We start from the raw sequence: 16,768 nt of genomic DNA on the forward strand, positions 1-16,768 counted from the left end.
TATCTTCATTTTAAATGTTTTTCCAGTTGGTCGTTCAAGTTTGAAAGTGCTTCTTCATGTAATAATAATAATAATAATAATAATAATAATAATAATAATAATAATAATAATAATAATAATAATAAACTTAACAAATCTTTAAAAATCAAAATAAATTTACAATACTTAGATACGTTACAAAAATTATTAAGAAACAAAAAGACAAAATAATACTTTTTTCATAGTAATATTTATAACAATGTATCAGTTGTCATAACAATATTTAAACTTAAATTCAGTAATCATTAAAAATAAAACCAACCGGGGTCTAGTGTCCGCGTCTATGAAGAAGGTGTATCGCGTGACATCGAAATGGAATTAAATGAAACCAGTGTACGCAGCGGGTAAGTAGGATCGCTTAATCTCTGATTGTGAACTTTTTAATCGTAAGAGGATGAAATTATTACATCATATAATTAAGGCTACAGTTAATTTTCCAACAAATGAAAAAAATATATATAATTTCTTAAAAAAATTTGGGATCACATCGAACATCTAATACATTTATGCAAAACAATTTAAATTTATAAAACTAAAAATTGCTGCTCGACCTTTTCAAAAAAATCTAACTTTTTCATGAATATTTATATTATATCAGGGTACTTCAAAATCACAATTAATTATTTTTTTTTTACAACATCCCATGGCTACACAGCGACTCCTACCATTTTCCGTTTTTTTCGATTTTAGGCGTTGTTTTGAATATCTCAGCATTGACCTACCAAATTGAAAATTGCTTGACATCCCCAACTCATGCAGAGGTGAAACTTTGACCTCTTAACATTTTTGCCTAAAACCACTTGAAGGGAATGAAATCAGGGTCTACAGTAGCAACATTTTTGGCCATTGAAGACGTCTTTGATGAAGACATGTTTTGAAGAGGAAACAATTGACGTAGATGTTTGAATTTGTGTGTGCATGTAGTCCGGGATCATAAGTTAATACCAGTGATGTGCCGTAAACTATAATTTTACGTCTACGCGATTGTCTACTGTAATCTATACGTAATCTACATTACACCTTTTCCCGTGTAGACTATGTAGACAACCACTATCAAATGTAAGGAAGAATTTCGTTGCTCGTTTGTTCACATTTCCTCATTCAGTTATTTTGCTTCAGTGCAGCGAAAGATTAGGGAAACGACTAACATATAAAAAGTAGAGGGAATTATCTAATCTTTGTATTTACTCTGCTCTGCACATACCACTTCCTAAGATTTTCCACTTCGAGCACTGCTTTTATAATGAAATTTACAAAACTAATTCTCACCTGTGGGCTTTCAGTCTTGAAGCTGCTGTATTTGCCAATTTTTTCTTGAATATTTTACAAAATGCATAATATTTTTCATTTTCCTTCATCAAGACGAAACTAAGTATTCGAAAGTTACTATTCGCTGGTCTAGGCATTTTATTTTGTACGCAATTTCGCAAGGTAACGACAAAAGAAAGCTTCTTTATTGTCCACGACGCCATATTAAATTACGTGTTGTTGACATATTCTACATAGTCTACGTTGTTTACTTTTTCTACGCATAGTTGACACGTAAACGTAAACTATCGTTTTTTACGCGTAGACGCACATCTCTGGTTAATACACAAAAATTTACAAACCTGTAGCTGCTTCCAAAGGCCTAAAAAAAGGGGGGGGGGAATTATGCCAATTTGGCATATTTCACTGTCCAATATCTCCAATGGGCCTGGATGAAAAAATCTGAAATTTTGAGAATAGTTAGTTCTTTAGCATACCATGACACGCAACAAAGCGCGTTTTGTGTTTTTGAGCAGAAGGGGGTCAAAGTATTAAGTAATGACTTCGTACTCTAGGAGGTGTTTTGTTCATAAATTCAACTGGAAATTTGTTGTTGTGAAGAAAAATAAAGTAGGATGAATGGTTAGTCCAGTCCAGTCAAGGCTCTCAAGCTCGTTCTTTCCTCTAGTTGTAACACTGTCTTATCACACCCACAGCAGCACTGGTGAAGAATGCCGCTATCAGCAGAAGGCAAGGAAAGTCAAAATGCACACTTGCCAAAAAAAAAAAAAGTCCGTAAGTACTCCTTGCTCTTGCTGCTTGCTATATCAATGATATTCAATCATTATTATTCTTGTTTTAACTGTCAACTCATGCAGGAGACTGTTGTATAATTTTATGTATATATAATTTTAAACGATGTTCAAAATATTTATGAATTTGAAGATGAACAGAGTTGTTTTCAACATTGGAGGGACAGATTTGAGACTTATTTTGGGGGGAAGGAGATGACACTCATATTACGGTAGATGAATCTGATTACTGAGGTGAACCTGTTGTATATTATATACCGGTATCAGGCGATGTAGATGAAGTACGGTAGTAATACATATCAGTACTACAAATCAATGGCGTGAACTCATTATTTCAAATTGATTTATTGGGGGACAGTCCCCTCCAGTTCCAAGATTGGAGGTACATGTCCCTTTCATCCTCCCGGGATTTGGGCCAGTGCTGCGAAGCATAGTATTTGTCACATTCTCGTGGAATATCCGGAATACTCAGACATTAGAGAGCGTTTAGGGCTAACTAACAGTATTGACCAATAATATTAGGTAGATTTTGGGGAATAACTCTGTTTTTAGTTACCATACTCTCGTTTTTGTTTGTAAGATGGGGATAGTTAACGGTTTACAAAGCTTTTTAGTTTTTACCCGATTATTATTATTATTATTATTATTATTATTATTATTATTATATTAATAATAACTGTTCTAATTTTATTTCATCTTCCTGTTTTATTAAATTTTTCATTGAGCTTATTAAGTATGTCTGTAAATATCATATTACTGATTGATAATCCGTTAAACTTGTCACTTATTGCATCCTGCTATATATATTTTAGACGGTTTCGGCTGCTTTACCTGCAATCATCAATAGATTTTTGAATACTTTATTGGAGAATCATCTCTCATCACAAAATGAAATGACATTTTGCACTTTCCTGTGAACAGTAATTGAAAAAAGATGTCACAAATCTTCAGCAAAATTCTTATTCTTGAAACACTCTTCAAGCACGATTTCCTGTTTAAACTTGATAATGAAATTTGTACTTCTTTGACATTTACGAAGTAAAACACTGCTTTCTAATACTCTATACATATTAAGTGGAAGTTTAACTAATTATATTAACATACATGAAATAAGTACTGTTATATGATTGCTACTGATTTTTGACATCATTATGGTAACTTACAACAAAACAGATAAGTGGGACATGAAAGAAATGAAATGTAAGAAAGATACACAAATTACATTATGTTGACTGTAAAAATAAATGAATCAGTAGTTTTGAAAAGGTTATGAGTCAGAAAATTTAGATTTTACTTTAGTCTAACGTCTTATTTATTTATTTTAGAACACTAATTGCTCACAACAAGTTCTTCATTTCGTATAATGACAAGAAAAATCTACTTTTTCAAACAAAAGTCGATCATTTCATGTCTATCAGGATTTTGAAAAATAAGTAGTTTTTGTATATCTTTTCATAACTATTTTTCTGACATAACTAGAGCAACCCAAAAGCATAAAAAGCATAATAGCGATTTACACATATGGTTGGTACCTTTTACATGGTTGTGGTTGTCTAAGAGTCCAGAAGAAACTAATTTTAAAAACATAATAAAGCATAATTTTAGAAAATAAAGCTTAATTATAATATATATAGTACAATTCTTGAAAAATTCTGTTTAACTGCCAGTTTAACGTACTGTATTAATATTTTTTTAAAACCAATATTTACAACGCAAAATCATTGGGAACATAACAATGCAACAATGAAAAGTTTATTTTTATTCCTTTAAACTTCTTTTCGGTGTAATCCTTTGATGTGGAGAATAAAAGTAAAAAAAGAAGAAAACTTTCCGCCAACAATGAATAGTATACAAGAATTTCACACTGTATTGTTATGTATAATTTGGAAAAAATAAAGCATAATTAAACAAAAAATAAAGCATAATGTGGGTTGCTCTGCTTATGACCTTTTCAAAACTACTGATTCAGATGAACCATGCTCACTAAACGTACAGTATTATTAGTATATCAATGATTGGCTCTACTATTTATACGAAAATTGGAATGTCTATTACAATGAAGGAACTAAAATACGAATATTTGTATTTTAATCCCTTTCCAATTTCAAATTGGCTTCTTTTTTCTTAAACACACCTCAGTCTCATTTTTTTTTTTACTTGAAATAGGCCTAAGTTCCTCTAATTTGGGAATACTATCAAATAGGTAGCATGAAATTGCGAATACTGACAAAATTAGAGAAGATGGAATGGTGTCATATTAATCTATTGGGAAATACAGACCTGATTGGAGAAGATTTATAATTAAGAAAAAATAGAAATAGTGTAGCACCGGTCAAAAGTTTAAGACCACCTCAAATTTCAATGAACAACTACTGTGGACCTTCTATTTGGCACATTAACTTCCCAGCTGTGTATCACAGGTACTCCTGTCTAAAGCATAAAATTTGATAATTGGATTGCTGTCTGAGAGATACTGCAGATTATATGTCTAATTATATTTCTTAAAATGGACATCAAAAAAGGCATTTCGTAATAGATATTGCATAATGTAAACAAAAAGCTGGTACATGAGACAATATTTTAAAATTATTTGAAAGATATACACATAGGAGGACAATGCAGTGACAAATTTGAATGGATAACAAGTTGTAAATGTTTTGTGGTTCTTTCTAGCTTGTTGATATGTTAACGTTTAAAAAGCGAAAAGTAATTTTGAAAAGTGTTTACAACGGCCTTTATACGTCCTGTGTTCATATTGTCATTCAATGGAAGCGAGAGGCCGCGGTGGTTCAGTGGTAGAGCGTTCACCTCTGATACATGGGGTCACATGTTCAAACCCCGCTCCCGCCAAGTGAACTTTGTGGTGGACAAACACCGTGTGCATGGGTTTTCTCGGGGTTCTCCCGTTTCCTTTCACTTTCTTCATCCCACCATTTCATCCCATTTCTCATCATCACCGTCTACTTTAGCCTAGCCGGCATAACCGTAGAACGTAAAACTCAAAAATTTCGTTTTCAATGGAAGCGTAGTGCTCGTTGTTACTAATCCAATGAGTGACAGTTGGTCATACGAAGTTTTTGAGAGCGCTTTTTAAAATACAGTTACTTTTGTGTTTTTAAACCTTTATATATCAACAAACAAGAAAGAACACAAAACATTTACAACTTCTTGTCTTCTTAAACTGATGCCACTGCCTTGTCCTTCTATGTGTACAGGGTGATTATAATTAAAGTCCCACTTTCAAAATGCTGTAAAAAAAACTGATCGAAATGACTCTTGAACTGAACGTACTTAAAGAAACGATATGGCGAAGAAAAAGGTTCCAAAGTGTGTCAATAGATAGTGCTGTACGACCTTGCAGCGGCGGATGGGCTTTTTACTAACAGTGCCACAAGTGTTGATTGACTTAGAAGTTATTTTTTCTTTACAAAACCGAAACATTCATGCCCATTGAACAGTACAGTTGGTTTAATGTGTAACTCATGCCAAAGCCGACGTATTTCTATTCAAAATGTCACTTGTAGCCGAATTCACTTTCGTTATGCAGCTTACAGCGCCATCTATTGATACATTTTGGAACTTTTTTCTTATGCCATACCGTTTCTCCTTTCTTCAAGTACTTAAAGTCATTCTGACCAATGGTTCTTTTTTTAACAGCATTTTGAAAGTGGCACTTTAATTATAATCACCCTATGTATATGTCAAATAAACCCAAAATATTGCCTCATCTTTCAGCCTTTGTTTACATTATGCAATATCTATTACAAAATGATTTTTTTGGTATCCACTTGAAGAACTATAAATTAGACAAAAAATCTGTAGTACCTTTCAGACCGCAATCCAACTGCTGTCAAATTCTTTGCTTCGAACAGAAGTACCTGTGATGCACAGCTAAGAAGTTAATGTGCCAAATAGAAGATCCATAGTAGATGTTCACTGAAATCCGCAGCAGGCCCGTATTCAGGGGGTCTAGCCCCCCTAAATTTTTACTGCCCCCTAAAATTTTCACGATAGGCTTGCAAATGAACTATAATATGGTGATGAACTATAATATAGTTGGATTGGGCCCCCTAACTTCTACGTGCCCTCCCTACATTTTTGGGCTGGTTACCGGCCTGATCCGCGGTGGTCTCGTGAATGTTTACAATTAATTTGAATTAGTAATTAAATTCCCAAAATACTGGAACTTGAGGATCGATTCAGTAATATACTATGAGCAGATGCTGTGTTTCTATTTTATATTCACTTATTTACAACTTATTCTTGCAGATTTTTCCATCTTGTGTTGGGCCTGTAGTTTACCTCTGTTGTCGTCTCGGTGAGTACTTACGTTTTTGTTTTTCAGTTTCTGTATACACATCGAAAGTTTCTGATACAGTAGCAAATTAATTTCTCGGGTAAATCATTGTAATAGTGACTGTATAAAATAAGGCTTTGTAGACCTTAAAATAGGCGTATACAGTAAAATATTAGTGCAGGAATTTTAGGTCAAAATTAGGGGTTTATACAAAAAATTCATACAAACAAGGAACTTTGCACAGTTATAGTACTTGACCTCCTTATCTACATACTAAGATTGACGTTGAGCTTTGGCCGCCATATTGGAAAAATGGCCGCCGATTTTAAGTTTTAAGCCGATATCTCCACAATGAGTAGAACGTAAACTATAAAGAGTGATGATATGTAGAGAATGGAAAAACACAAATTTTCGTGTATAATACATAGTTTTAAGTTATGGGAACTGTATTTTGTGTTGATAGTACGGTTTCTCTGGCAGAATTCGATCACCGTACATTATATATTTACTCAAATTATACATTAAAATGAAGATATCATATATATATATATATATATATATATATATATATATATATATATATATATATATATATATATATATATATAAGTGGCTTGTAAATCACACAGTAATAACATTTGTAAATCAAGTGGCGATCCGAAAGTTTAAAATAAATGTAATTAATTTGTAGTAGACATAAATGTCTATTGAGCATAGTTTATTTTTCTTAACAAATCTCTAACTTTGACTTAATATTTCTGCATCGTTTATATTGGTTTGAAAGGTGCCACTACCTTCTAATATCTAAGGATGCTAAAAATACATTAGAATACAAGAACTTATACTGAAAATTATTAAAAATATGTTCTAAAGCTTGTTCTTTTGTCTATGTAATTTAAATATTAAATGCATATAATCCATTCTCATTTTGTTGGAAAGTAGAATATCTGGGTAGTTATCACACAAAACACCCTGGCAATAACCGCTCATGGGCGAACAAGGCAGTCCAGAGTTGAGACAAACATAATTCTTCTTACAATTATCTTTACACCCACAAGATATTCTGTGCAATAATTCAGAAGCAGCAGGTTCCAGATCTGAGTAAGCTGGCAGCAATTTACGTACACCGACCCGTAAAGTGATAATTTGTAATCCCAAAAAATTAATTTGTTATGTTTAATGTGTTGTCGCGCTAGATAAAAAGCTTATGCCTGTTACATCATTTTATTGTCAGTTTTTCACGCTACTGTATAATTCAGAAGAACGGTATGATTATAGTTAATATCCATGGCATATTTTGGAAGCATTCGTGTTCCTCACAAACAGAATTGTATAATTTAGTTTTGTTTAAAGAAAGCATTCTTTATTCCTTACACAGGCTTATGATTGCATTTCTTGCACTTGTGGATATGAAAAAAAGAGGAGAGAGAGAGAGAGAGAGAGAGAGAGAGAGAGAGAGAGAGAGAATACTCTAAAAAGAAACACACACAAAAACTAGAACACTAATTTAACATCAGCTTTTTTCTTATGACTAGCTATTCTACTTCGTTCGCTGCAACTGTAAGGCTGCAGGTCGCGCATGTTTTTTATGTTTTTTTTTCTGTTCCTGACTCACAGACACACTCGAAGGAATTGAAGTTCGTCTGCTGTGAAGAAACGGAGAGGGGAGAATAAGCATACCATACCATAAACTGATAACAATTGCTGTTACTAATAACTAGAGATGCAAGGGCTCGGAAAAAAACCGGCTTTTTTGGAAAAAACTCGGTTTTTTCTGCTTTGCTTTTTTGCTTGGGAAATTTTGGGCTTTTTTTTTGAAAATTCTGCTTTAAATTGATAAACCAGATTTTGTTTCGCTTCTCTACAACATAAAAAGTCATTTAATTAGTGGTTGATGCCGATAATAATATAAAACCTCGAAAATAAATTATGAATTTCGAAAAGATATTTCAACAGTTTTACTTCTCAACATATTTTCATTATGAATTCCAAAGGATTAACCAATGTATATAATAAGATTTTTTTAAAACCTCCTACATACAAAAGTAAGCAGGGTTGGCAAGAGCCATGGTTGTCTTTGAAAATGCCAAAAACCCGTTTTTTGGGGGGAGTTTAAACTAGGCTTTTTTGGTTTAAACCAGGTTTTTTTGGGTTTAGATATTTTGCTTTATGTATTTATATTACATATTGACAGAAATAAGTTTGTTTCGCCTTGGTGTTATTATGCAACAACGGGGTTATGCTGGAAGAGGTCACATAAGCTTAAAGAAGTCCGGTCAGTAAATTTCTTAAATTGAGAATCTCCCGCCCTAGCCATCGGGAAAATCCCAGTAAAACAATAACAGAAAAAATCCTGTTATTGCTTTGCATGTAAAATTTAAAGGTCAACGTATCATAATCAGTACGCTAAAACTGAGGTATTAAATTACAAATTTAGTGCGTACATATCATTGAAAGTACAATCCAAGCCAATGTTGGAAGCTACGTAGGCAATCGATAAATTTTGTCAATTTATATCAGTATATTTAAGCAACCTTGGCTTCTTTATAAAACAACAGGCATTCAGGCATGCAGAAATATACAATTTAGTTTCGTTTCGTATGTTCAGGCTTAACATCCTTACGTAATACCGAGGTTATCAAGGAGAAGACTTTTGCTTAAAGTGACATCCGAACCGCTACTTTGTTTACGCATGAAAGAAGGGTTGTGGTTCGACCGAGAATTGAACATGGGACACCTTGATTAAAAGGTGAAAAGGAAATAAAACTAATGCAGATGGTTTGATGTATGGAAACATCACCATGAAGTTCACACGATTCGCATTTTTCGTAACTTTTATTTTTTTCGGTTTAAACCTGTTGTTTATTTAAAAAAAAAGAAAAACAGCTGGTGTAAACCAGCCAACCCTAAAAGTAAATACTTCTTTTAAAAAAATACTCAAATAAGTAGCAAAATTCTATGTAGTATTTTTACTTCAAAATATTCCATACCCTCTTTTTGGAACAAAATAAAATTAAAATAAAACATAAGAAAAAATACTTAGATTTATATGATACACTTAAAGGCTGCTCACCTAGAGCTTTTGGTTTTGTATATTCTTGAAATTCTACAGTTTTATATAAGCACCATCACGGTTTATTCAGTCCTCAAGTTTTCTGTAACAAGAGGGATTGAACATGAAGGGTGTGAGATAAGAACATGGTAACCCATAATTTTACTATTTTAAAAAAATTAGAAATTTTCTGCTGCACAATCCATTTTGAAAGTCGGAAAGCTGATTTTTCACATAAGTCTATACATGAGGGATTAAACGAAGCGCTATGCGTTGCTGCCTATCTGATGCTGCGTAACTCAGCAATTGAAAATTTGTTAGTTACCATGTTCTTGTCTCACACCTTTCATATCATTATGGAACTCTCCCCACCCCACCAACACACACACAAAAAAAGGACTACGGAATATATTTAAGTTAAGATAAATACAACTGCACAACAAACATGATTGACTGGAGCTTTTGCGCTTCTATCGAGAAGTCCGGAATTCAACTCAGCATTCGACCATTCTGACAAAACTTTTCTTCATTCCATCTATGAAGTAGAAATAGTGCGTGTACTGTGAGTTGGCTGACTTCATTTCTTATTGTTTTTAAATCGTTATTATTACTAATTACCAGCAGTGACGGTTTTGCGAGGGTTAGGGGGGGCGGTCTTTCGGACTGAAGCCTGTTCCCCAAAATTACGGAATGTCTAAATGTTTAATGTTTGAATGTCATAATGTTTAGTTATGCCTTTACTCATAAACTTTAAGCTGCCGTCAAATAAAAATTACGAATGTTTAGAAAAACTAAACATTAGTAAGAAAAAAACCCTCCCAAAATACTTTTCTAAATCCGCCACTGGTTCTCAGTATAAAATGATCTTCAAGGTTGTATCGGGAAGATTATCGCTAAATATATAAACGAAAAGAAATACAGTATTAGTTATGCCTGTACTCATAAACTTCAAGCTCCTCCCAAATAAAATTAGGAGATTTTAGAAAATGAAACAATCAGAGAAACCCGTCCCAAAGTACGTTTCTAAATCCGCTACTGATTATTTGTATAAATTAGTATTCAAGGTTGTATCCGGAAAATTATTGCTAAATCGTTGCACAGCTACAGTATAACAGAAATGTGGAAGTACGGTTAGACGGATATATTGAAAAACGTACGCTTTGACGGATATATAGAAAAACGTAAGTTTAACTTCTGCGTTAGAAGCTAGAGTACTAATCTCTTAGAAATGAAACAGACGACAAACTGAAATGATATCGAGAAGAAAAATATCGATAACTCAAAAGTTAAAATAAAGTTAAATAGCCTCTAAAATTGCCCTCAAATACTACATTCTTCATGTTAGCTTTAATTCGTAAAACATGTGCTCCATCCATCTTGATGGTGAATTTTAGAGCGAAATATGGCATTTAGGTCATGGAATTCTTATCTAAGTATAGAATATACTATAAGAAAGCTATTTAGATAGAAAAATCATGAAAATGAAAAAAGCCAAAATTTCCAAAATTCTCGTTTTTTTCCCAAAAAAAGCCGGCTTTTTATGTGAAAAAAACCACCGATTCAAAAAAGCCGGCTTTTTTGCATCTCTACTAATAACACTCTAATCTTGAATAAATACATCTATTAAAGGATACTATTAATAAGTTATTTCCTTATTATATTGTTTCGGTTCTTGTTAACATGAAAATTATGCACTTTCTATAATGTTCTATATAAAAAAGATGGGATGGGATTCGATCTGGTGTCAAAACAGTATAAGAACTACAAGTCCGCCGCGCTACTGACTTGACCACAGAGACTACCTTTTATTGCCTGACTTTCTCTTAATAAACAAATGCTAATGGCTATAGAGCATGTCACTTCGAAACTTAAGACACCAGTTTTCCTCTTTGTTTCTATATTTCTGTACTACATCTTGGTTACAGAAGCTAATTTATATTTGACAGACAATTTACACCCTAGGTTTGGGCAATTAATGCAATATTTTACTCCACTTTCCAGTTTCTTGATTCAACTCTTCCCTACCAATCGTGTTATTCCCTCTGCAATCGTGCTTTGCTACTGCAAAAATTCCTCGCAAGGATTATTGCCAATATACACAAAACCGAGCATAATTTTGTTTTTTGCTTATAGTTTTTTAATTATATTTTTTTTTGGAAATGCCTTCTTAGATGGATTGCTTTCTATTATCTCCACTTACTAATAACTGAATTTTAACCACAAACGTAAGGAAAATGGAATAATTGCGAAAAATCGTGGATTACAGTACACGCGAAATTTTTTTGAGCATGAGGGTGCATTTATTAATGTAGGGTTATCTTAATTCAGTGGCGTAACTAGTTTTATTGCGCCCTGGATCGATCGATCATCGATTTACTCATATCCGTCCCCTGCCCCACGCATTTCAGCTGCTGTGTAATATATAGGGGTAAAAGTGGATCTGAAAAGGTAGGGGATGTTAGGTACCTTCATGACGTCACGCTGTTCTGTCTATTTATACCCATTCTAATTTTTTAGGAACTGGGGAGACGCCGTATATTTTTTGGAGGCAGGGGACATCCCCCGCGTTTCCCTCACTTTTACCCCTGGTTATATATATGGGTGGAACCGGGAAGGGGGCGCTCATTGCAATGACTCATTATGCAAAACTTTCACTAGGCAGCTAGCTAGATAAACATTGCAGTGACGAGTGTCCGGGTATCGCCCAGTGGGGCGTTTCTCTCCGTGAGGAGTAAAATATATCCGTAGTCCGTAGTAGTAGTCCGTAATGAAGCGCTTGTTCAAAGGCTGTGGAAAAAAAAGTTTTAAAATTTCTCTCAAAAGGAAGATTCTGAGTGCGTTCTCCACTCATTGCAGATAATGTATGCGTTTCCAGTTCATGGTAATCCTCGATTCTCTCGTGTTGAACAACGTGGCTTTCCTCAGTGCCGCCTCCAGAAGGCGGGGATAAACACGTATTATGAAGCACTGCAGTTCACATGTTTAGTTAACGAACCGAATATCGAAAAATGACTCAAGTTTATTTTTCAGACCTGGTCCCCTCAACAATTCCTGAATCAGCCCCCGGGTTCCAATTAACTGCTTATAGTCATAGTTAGAGGTCTGCGCGGATGCGGATATATCCGCGGATATCCGCATCGAAATGGGTATTTGCGGATATGTATCTCTTTTCTGTGCGGATAGCGGATAAAGTTGCGGATAATGTTTCCTACATTTTTTCTACCTAAAAAATGCTGTGAATTTTCTGATAATGGTGGAAAGAGCACTAGAAACGTTCGTTTTGAATTAAAAGTTTTAAAACCAGTTGAAAAATACTAAAATCAAAATACAAGTGTGTTTGAAGCTTGTGGCTCAGTGACAGCGAAAAGACAAAAAATGACAAGAGAGATTTGTCCTTTCATTGCTGTTTTCAATATTTTTAGCAGCCGTTTTGTAGGTGAATGACATCTCTGACCTAAACAGAAAGAAACGACAGGCCCCATCGCTACTTCTCAAGTACCGCTCTTTGCTGTAAAAAAGAAAAATAATTGCCGCCAAAGCCCCTCTGATAAAGCTGAAAATTTTCAGACCATTCGCCTTGAAGAGGAAGAAATGTCTTCAAATAAAGTTTTTCTAGCCTGAGAGGTCAGGAACCAAAACCCTAATTTAAAACAACGCATCCCCTTCCATAAACTGAAAACTGGTCAGCAGAATTATCTTTGCCTTTTGTGACAAACTGGAGAAGGGCGTAGGTCACCGAAACAATAAACAAATCACATCATACGCTCATCTTTCTCTCTCCCTCTCACTTAAAAAAAAGAAAAATATTCTTCACTGTTTCCTTTGAAGTACAGCAGATACTGAATGCATATTTGCAACCCCACAGATTTCTTTCTTCGGAGAGGTGCCACGGACCTCAATGAAGATTCCGAGGGATTGGAGTTTTATAACAGCAATTGTTTCTCTCTCTCTCTCTTTCTTCTTATGTGTATGGGTATATGTATCTATGTTCTGGGCCTCTGGTAAAGAAAGAAAGAACAACCAATGCATTTTTTCTCCTAGCCCAAATGTGTCTAACAATGAGTGGGGGCTGCAAAGAAAAGCAGTAAATTCTGAACTTCCTCTATTGCCTCTTCCCGAAATTAAAGGCATAGACTCCTATTTGTATTCGAAGTTATTTTCACTTCTAGTTTCAGTAAAAGCGTGGTCATGAAAGCTTGAGTTAATTTTGAGTTTAACGCCCCGTTCAGCAGCGAGGCTATATGAGACGTGGACCTACTGGTTAACGTGGAATCCGAACCACATGAGCTCCCGCCGGGAATCGAACCTGGGTCTCCCACGCCAAAGGTGCGTACGCTAACTGCTTAGCCACGAAGGAGCTTGGTCGTGAAAGCATGCATTGTATTGCGTTGTTAGTTTCGTCACTTTTTTTTAATTTAGTGCAATTACTGGTGCTAGTGTCAGTTCGGGATATGTGGATGTGTTTGCGGTCCTGTGGTTAATTTTATTTCTCAATAACGATTATTTCTATTTCGCCTTTGTGTTTTGAACAAATGTGCCTTTTTTTAATGAATAATGATGAAGTTTATAAACTTAGTGACGTGCTCTAAAATTAGTTGATTGAGGGGATATTACCTACGTGGCATTATTTTGGTCCGATATCTGCATTTGAAGATCTTGGGTAAGTAAATAAATCATTCATTAATTTCTAATTTGTATCTGCACGGTTTATATTGCATTTTATTTATCGTAGTTGGTATTTGATAACAAGGAAACTGATATAATATATTGTTCCGTTTGATTCAGAAAACTACGTGTATTATAGAATATGTAAGTTGTTTATATTTGCTACCTCATTATCTGCGGGTGCGGATAGAGATGTTGCGGATGCGGGTGCGGATAGAGATGCTGCGGATGCGGATGCGATATTTTGTATCCGCGCAGACCTCTAGTCATAGTGTATTTATAACAAGCTTTTTTCCACTTTAAAAAACAAAACATCTGGTTTCAATAAAGCAGTCAAGTCCTACCTACTCGAGCACTGTTTCTATTCTGTAGAAGAATATCTTGCCTGTAGTAAATAATGTTTAAAGTATATATATTTTGTATATCTATAATGTAAGGTTTTATTAACTGTTATGTTGTTTTATATCGATGTATGTAAATTAGAATAATGAAAAATTGTACCTTTTTTGTTTTACATAAATTCACACTATTTTAATATTGCATGTAGATTTGAATCTATACATATGTACACATTCAATGTTCTTATGACGTGTCCAACTCATACGTTCACGTTGTGAACAATTTGTATGAAAAAGGATGAAAATAAATACAATACAATACAATACAATACAATACCTTTTGAAATGTTTTCAAATGTTCTTTGCATAAGGAAAAGTTTTCCGTATTCTTTTTTTCGCTCTTGCGTCCTTCTACTGTGCGCCCTGGAGCAACTGCTCCACTCGCTGCATTGTTGTTACGCCACTGTCTTAATTCGTTTAAAGGACCCCGCACTTTTCTTATGGAAAGTGGCTTTCGGCTAATGTTGTTGAAACTTCGCTGGTTGATAGTTCTTAACATGTGGATCAAAAGTCTCAATGGGCACAAAGACCGAAATCCACTCCTTCCCCCCCAAAAACCGCCTCCAAGTAGCTGGGGGGGATTGAACTGATTTCAGCATGTAAAACAATTTGTTGTTTTAATCAACTCAACAAGGACACCAAACAACCACATGTTAGACTATCAAACTACCCCACTTGACACCGCCCTTTTCCCCCCACATATCCCCCCCCGCGAATTACCTTACGGATGTTACATCCCAGACAACACGTACGTGTACGACACATGTGCACTTTCCATGCATAAGCCGTACATTTGCACATGTGCATTTGTGTTGATGATGAACACATACATAACCCGTGCTTAAGCCGTACACGTGAATTTGCGTGGATGAAGCACACATACATAACCCGTGTTTGTGCACATGTGTATTTACGTGGGTTATGCACACGTAGATAATCAGTGATTAAGTCGTGCATGTGCACATGTGCATTTGCATGGATAAAGTACACATTTACATAACCCGTGCCTAAGCCGTTACATACACATGTGCATTTGCGTGGATGAAGCACAAGTACAGAACCCGTGCTTAAAGCCGCTATGTGCACATGTGCATTTGCATGGATGAAGTACACATTTATATAACCCGTGCTGTAGCCGTTATATACACATGTGCATTTGTGTGGATGCAGCGCACGCACGTAACCCGTGCTTAAGCCGTTATGTACACATGTGCATTTGCGTGGATGCAGCGCACGTACGGAACCCGTACTTAAGCCGTTATATGCACATGTGCATTTGCATGGATGAAGCACATATTTATATAACCCGTGCTGAAGCCGTTAGGTACACATGTGCATTTGCGTGGATGCAGCGCACGTACGGAATCCGCACTTAAGCCGTTATGTGCACATGTGCATTTGCATGCATGAAGCACATATTTATATAACCCGTGCTTAAGCCGTTATGTACGCATGTGCATTTGCATGGATACAGCGCACGTACGTAACCCGTGCTTAAGCCGTTATGTGCACATGTGCATTTGCATGGATGAAGCACACATTTATATAACCCGTGCTGTAGCCGTTAGGTACACATGTGCATTTGCGTGGATGCAGCGCACGTATGGAACCCGCACTTAAGCCGTTATGTGCACATGTGCATTTGCATGCATGAAGCACATATTTATATAACCCGTGCTTAAGCCGTTATGTACGCATGTGAATTTGCATGGATACAGCGCACGTACGTAACCCGTGCTTAAGCCGTTATGTGCACATGTGCATTTGCATGGATGAAGCACACATTTATATAACCCGTGCTGAAGCCATTATGTACACATGTGCTTTTGCGTGGATGCAGCGCATGTGCATAACCCATGCTTGAACAGTGGATGTGCACATGTGCATTTGCGTGGATGAAGCACATTTAAATTACCGGTGCTTAAGCCGTTGTGTGCACATGGGTATTTGCACGGCTACTGCACGTGTGTATGAGACGTCCATAATACCGTGCAAGTGTATACTTTTACTTTCATTCTTTTACTCTCATTTTCATCAACAGAAAGTAACCTCCATTTTTGGTAGGTGTCGTTTTTCCTCCAGGCGGTGTTATAGGGACTTTTCGACGAATAACAGCTGAATGATTGTAAAAAACTCCATAACGTCCACTGAGCTAGGATACAATATCAACAGGTGGCAGCATTGTACTGATGTAACTACTGTCAGACAGTTCTAGGTTTACAAAATTATTTTCGTGACCGATTACAGTAGAATATGT

The 16,768-nt window shown here is 35.4% G+C and overlaps 1 long non-coding RNA gene across 1 annotated transcript in view; it reads left to right on the plus strand.

Moving 5' to 3' along the window:
• The first annotated feature begins 286 nt into the window (after positions 1-286).
• LOC145670645 (uncharacterized) overlaps positions 287-16,768 on the plus strand; it is a 44,600-nt gene continuing 28,118 nt past the window's right edge. Inside the window, exons 1-2 of the long non-coding RNA XR_014128367.1 lie at positions 287-383; positions 6,369-6,417. This is a non-coding gene — a long non-coding RNA (uncharacterized LOC145670645). The remainder of the gene's footprint in view (positions 384-6,368; positions 6,418-16,768) is intronic.

The sequence above is a fragment of the Thermobia domestica genome, chromosome 14 (assembly GCF_964235325.1).
Source record: "Thermobia domestica chromosome 14, izTheDome1.hap1.1, whole genome shotgun sequence".
Taxonomy (NCBI): domain Eukaryota; kingdom Metazoa; phylum Arthropoda; class Insecta; order Zygentoma; family Lepismatidae; genus Thermobia; species Thermobia domestica.